The sequence below is a fragment of the Sycon ciliatum genome, chromosome 11, assembly GCF_964019385.1.
Source record: "Sycon ciliatum chromosome 11, ocSycCili1.1, whole genome shotgun sequence".
NCBI lineage: Eukaryota > Metazoa > Porifera > Calcarea > Leucosolenida > Sycettidae > Sycon > Sycon ciliatum.
Window position 1 is genome coordinate 15,738,607 of NC_088653.1, and position 6,047 is coordinate 15,744,653.

Sequence of the window (6,047 nt, forward strand, 5' to 3'; positions counted from 1 at the left end):
AGAGTAGTGTCATCAGGTCATCGGCAAATATCAGCACACCGGTAGTGATATCAAACGGTATGGTGCGGGGAAGAGCATTCATTTTAAAAGTTTTAAAATATACGTTGTACAATGTATGATAAATATGGTGGTAAAGCCACACCTGGCAATATGGCGGTAAACACACGCCTGCCCACACACGCTCTCTAGGCTGCAAAGTTCTGGCACAGACACAAACTTCATTCTCTCATGTACGATGTAGAGAATGAAAAGAAAAGGGGCTAAGGACTAGTAAGGTGAGATCCCTGGGAATTGCCTGCAGAAACTTGGTAGGTAGGCGGCTTATCAGAGAGAACTTCGACACAAAAGAACCGGTCTCCGAGGTACTACTCACTGTAGGAACCGGCAGATTCTGCTCGAAAAGCAGTGAAATTGGCAGAATCATACAAACCTTATGGCGGGCAATTCCTCGAATTCTGCTCCATTTCTTTATCCACATACCAAACATGCATGAAACTTACCAGAAAAAGTACCGAATTCTGCCAATTTTTCTGCCGGCAGAATCCGCCGGACCCTACGATCGATCACGTGTGCACGCGATCGGCTTCATGCATACCTGTGTTACATAATCATTGTAGATCCGGTTCTGACCCTCTTTATTCTTGGGAGTTGTCTTAGTTTTCTTGTCGTGTATTCGTTGTTCGCTCCAGGATGTCTTCTCGATATCCCGCTCTCATAAAATTTGTAGCTCCCATTCTGTTCTTCTTCTTAGCTTTCTTCCCTTTTTTTATACTCTTTTATGTTTCAACTTCTGCCCATGGTGGTACGTCTCCACCTGTCCTTGTGAACAAACAACATGATTGTTTCAACAAAACAAGGTCTGTTTTTCTCAAGGTTTGGAGACTCCACTGTAGCCAATACTTGAATCCATACATTTGAGCTAACGTATATCAATTGCAGTGTAGCCTAGAGACCGTTAGAGAGAGTGTGTACAAGGTGTGTGTACAGGATGTATATGGATTTAAAACAAGGTCTATCTTATAGTAATACCATGTACAGTAACAGCCATGTAGATATGAAGACTGAAGTACATGCATGACCTGTACAAGACTTAGTACAGTGCTGGCAACTGAAATCCGACCCCCTAGCGGTGCGCTAGCCGCGTTAGCGATTCGCACGAGACGCTAGGGGGTCGGATTTCAATTGCCAGCATGCACTGTACATGATCGTATCAAACAAGACTTTATAAATCCAAACTAATTTTTTTTATTAACTGGTTTGAGGGAAAGAGACAAACGGGAAAAGTCTGAAGGAAAAATTGACTGTCACCACCAGGACTCGAACCAGGGACCCTCGCTCGTAGCCAGCGATGCTCTAACCACTATGAGCTATGGTGTAGTCGTCATCCCAGCAGAGGCCGTTCAACATTTTCTTCAGACTTCGTAACTCACACTTCCTGTGAATCCACACAGGCGGGTGGGACGCAGCCCTCACTGTAACCCACTAATAGATGATATGCCAAATAAGCGCTCGAAAAGTTGAGAGGGCATGCGATTGATGCGCCCAGGCTTAGCTTGTCAAGTGCATGGGATGTGCAAAGTACACGGATTTTAGGCTTGTTGCGCGCTTACGCGATCAGGTGCTGCACGTGCATGAATGGAATGCATGCAGTTCCACTGTTACCGCATTTTAGCATTCCGTCGGAGAAATTTTTCGGATGGAGAAAAGGAACTCTGACACCTTTGTGCATAGTTTGCTTTCAATTTTTCATTTTGATACCCGGATATGGCAGCAAGAAAAAGTACACCAGCAATTGCTTCTCGTTTTGCGAACCCACCTGTGGGCGAAACGATTGCTAGATGGACTTTTGCTCAGCTGAATACTTACGTGAGTGAGAGATACCGGTAGATGGAAAGCGAGATGATTTGTTGCAGAGGTAAGACCGAAAGATTTTATTTTATTCCCAACGCCCCAGAGCCTAGGACAGGGGAAAATGATGGCAGTCGGCGCCGAGCAGCGAAAGGGCGATGAAAATCCGTTCCTCCTTCACTGGTCGCTACAGCAGCAAATACCTTGACACCATCTGCATCGGGAACTGAAGAAGCTGCTTCTCCGGTGAAGAAAAAAACAGACGCAGAATTTCCCGCCGAGGCCTGGACGCATCACTCGGATGATTAGCTATGTGGTGTTTCTGCTAGTGCTGTACTCCAGCATCTTCAGAATCGAGAAAGGTACCTAACGACACAGAAACCATTCGGGGATGAGTCCTTCTTCTCGCCATTCGTTTACAGTGTTGAGTGTTGCTTCCCAGAGCCAAATAATTCTGGACCGCAGAGATACTTTGTCAAGGCAAAGTGTTGGGCATCTCAAAAGAAGAAGGAGAGCTAAGTGTGTGCTACAGTGCTAAACTAGAGGAAAGCATGTACTGGAAGTGATGTCTGCATATTGCACTTGCACTGCAGCATTGCATGCTCCTTCCACCACATAGTCATTGTTGCATTGCTGCTGACCCTCAACTATTGTGAGATGAAAGGTCGATACCTGGCATATGCAACCTAGCAACAACAGCAATGGGGCCCAAGGGCCAAGGAACGTACTTATGAAAACTCCTTATCAACCACCTGGGCATACTGACACTGGCAACATTGATTTGCCTTTGTACTGGGAAATCCCGCCTTCCTTATCCCACATCACAGAGAAGGTGCTCCTAACAGAAGCAATAGCAATAGAGCGCCGTACCCAACAGCAGATTGGCAGCGGCATATGGCATAGGCTGAGAAGCAAGACCCTGACTGCTTCGCGGTTTCACCTCATCCCTCACCCGAGTGAGATCAGCGTTTCTTCCGTCATTGCTCCAGGCAACCAGTTTCTCATGTGCTTTCGCTATTAGTCAGGGCCAGCACAAATAGGAGTTGTTCTATTTGTATTGTATTTATTATTTTACTAGGGCAATCCCTGCAGACAATACGCCTTTTTACAGGGTGCTCGAGGTAAGTGGGTAAAACAAAGTTGAATGAAAAACCGAGGCTGCATACTACGCCATTACGTATTGCTAAGGAGGTTACGTAGAAGGTTGTTATAACATAACAGCCTTCTACGCAGCCTCTGCGGCATGACGAAGGAGGCTGCCTAGCATCACCCCGATGGAAGAAAACTCCAGCTATCAGAGACCAGGTACCTGTATGTTTTGGAAAGAGAAGCCATGTCGTGAAGAAGCATTAGGTAGGGCTAAAGCGAGGGTGTACTATTATCCCCTGGTCAAGGCTTCCGTAGCCAGCGTAGGGTGAATGGTGGTACAGCGTAGGGTGAATATTTGACCTAAAAACAAAGGAAACTCTGCAAAGAGGGGGCTGTGGCGGCCATGCACACATTTATAAAACAAGGCAAAAAGAAGGCGAAATAATTATTATAAGGTTATAATGGATGGCGACTGGAATATTTTGTGGCGGTGACAAATGGTGGCTGCTGGGTAGCCAAATGTTATCTTGAGACTCCGCTTGAAGCGTCGAATGAGTGTGTTGTGCAAGGTTACTGATATGATGCCTTGTCTTTGAATCTGGATACTAGAACTCCAAACATGCGACTGTTAGTCATTTCGCTTAATTTTGCTACTTTATTCTTGCAGTCACCCAGATTGCATTGAATACTGTCGAATGCTTCCTCCAGCGTAGGGACAGTATGCCTGGGATATCACTAGGTATGAGTCGTCTGTCTTCAGGCAGCTCCTGTGCAGTACTAGCTCGCGACACGAGGTAGAGCGACGCCGGTTAGCATCAGCCGCTGTTGTCTTGGTGGACCAGATTGAAAACTCCAGATACAAAATGTTTTACCAGTCTTGCTCTGGCGATTTTCTCCCCTTGTACGTAATCTTCTGGCAAGAAATGGTCAGATCACACCACTGTAGTGTCACCTTTTTTTTACTCTCCTTCTCTTTCCTCCCTTCGAATAGCAACAGTCCATTTCCTTCACAGTTCAGGATGATGGAAATTTATGGAAAAGACGAATACCATTTGCTGGGGCCGGGGAGTAACGCCGGTCACCAGTACATCCTGGAACACAGCAATGGTCGTGGTTGGTCGGCATCCGAAAACAAGACAGCGAAAAATCACTCCAGCCGCTATAAAGCAAGCAAAACTGTTTCTTCTATCCAGATTTACAGCTTTAATATTTCAGTAATCTCAATGCCGAAGGAAGTGCTAAAACTAGTAACGGTGGAACTGCATGCATTCCATTCATGCACATGCAGCACCTGATCACATAAGCACGCGACAAGCCTAAAATCCGTGTACTTTGCACATCCCGTGCACTTGACAAGCTAAGCCTGGGAGCATCAATCGCATGCCCTCTCAACTTTTCGAGGGCTTATTTGGCATATCGTCTATTTGTTTTACTTCCAAAGCTGCTAGGCTAAAGTGCTAGCGAGACGCCGAGATCTGCAAGTACAAAAAAAGCAGCAGAGACTGCTACTATCTACTGCTAGTGCAGCAAGTGCAGTCACCATGGTCACTTCAGGCAGTCACACTCAGCGGCCATCTGCATGCATGCTAACGCTCGGCCAGCAAAATGTACTAGTACACAAAACGATTGGTTGCACGTGTAGATTCTACGCGTACATGGTGATGATGGTCGATGGTGTGCGTGTGCTACTGACCGACTGACTGAGTCTGTGCAGCTGGTAGAGTCAACTAGGTACCAAAAAACCTGAGAGTGAGAAATTTTCTGTGTGCCACGCGCTAGGTATTACATTTACAGTCAGTAGATCTACTTGGCGTGATTGTGAATGCCAGAGTGTGACAGACCAGTGATTTTTCGCTTGCGCTTTCTTTCTAGAGATGCAGTTTGGGAATTTCTTTCTTTCGATCCGTACTGCTGTTGCGTTTTGTTTCTGGCTTTCGTGTTTGTCCGTGGCCGGCCCGCTACATTGTAGCCTATGTAGGTACATTTTCTCCTGACGCCGCGCCTGCCCAGTGTGCACGTGTACTGATATGTAGGTGCCCAGCCGTATTGAGCAAGTGTGTGTCGGCGTGTCGAAATCTCTATCTCCGTCGTTTCATGTCACACTATTGTCAATTTGTCACCCGTCGTGCACTTGTTACAGTACTTGGGCGTGCAGAGGCAGTAGATCTACGACGAGTAGCAAGCGGTCAGACTGAGGCCAGCCAGACCACAGTTGTCACAGCAAGCGAACGACCATTACATCCCCTGCTGCTGCTGCTGCTGCATCAACTCCAGGCCCAGTGCAGTGTGGCAGTAACAGTTGCATCACATCACTCGTCTGGAGGTGAAGGCTGCACAGAGAGAGAGAGCGACGTTGTTGTTATAGTCTTTATGCTGTGCTGGTGCTGCTAACCGTGGTGAACATTGAGAACATTATTGGCTGAGCGCGCTACAGGAAACAGCAGGCCGACGTGTCCGAGGTAAGAGAGAAATTTCGAGCAATGCCACCACGTGTGCGCGATTTCGCGTGTGTGTTTGAGCGTCGTGCTTTCTGCTTCTGCTTGTAGGCTCTATACGAAATATTATTGAGCTGTCTTTTCTTCATCCGTGGCGAGCATGTTGGAACTACTAAATCCATTGTGTTGTCTGTCCGGTCGTAATTAGACAAATATACCAATTAGCCCGGAGCGGCAGCGTCTATTATCCTTATCGAGTGATCTTTTATGAGTTCTATTCTATCCGACTCGATCGAGTCGACGACACTTTCCTCCTGACACCGAAAAGGAAATGGTCGGGAAACTGCACGACGCGGAGGAAAACGAAATAAAATAATTCGTTGTATCTCACGAAACTGTAGCGTGTGCCCGGCGGTGATTGTCCGTACCGCCGCTAGTTGCGACAGCAGTAACAGTTGTACTTGTGCATAAACCGTGCGCTGCTGTCGGTCATGTAATATTAATTGTTGAAATCGTGTCGTGCTTGTAGTTGCACAGAGTCTGCTCTGTGGACTCGTTGCACGTACTACTACTACTACCAGTAGTAGCTTGTGGAATGCTGACCCGAGCGGACCTGGGCGGTCATCAGCTACTGTAGTTCGATGATCGTTATGGACTGCTGTATGGTGGTGTTGG

The 6,047-nt window shown here is 46.9% G+C and overlaps 1 protein-coding gene across 2 annotated transcripts in view; it reads left to right on the top strand.

Annotated features, from left to right (window-relative positions):
* Window positions 1-4,771: 4,771 nt before the first annotated feature.
* Window positions 4,772-6,047, top strand: part of LOC135827723 (cyclin-dependent kinase 16-like) — a 14,928-nt gene continuing 13,652 nt past the window's right edge. Inside the window, exon 1 of one of the 2 annotated variants that reach the window (XM_065340175.1) lies at window positions 4,772-5,396. The gene's annotated coding sequence lies outside the window, so the exon portion shown is untranslated. The remainder of the gene's footprint in view (window positions 5,397-6,047) is intronic. The other variant, XM_065340174.1, reaches the window with a different exon arrangement.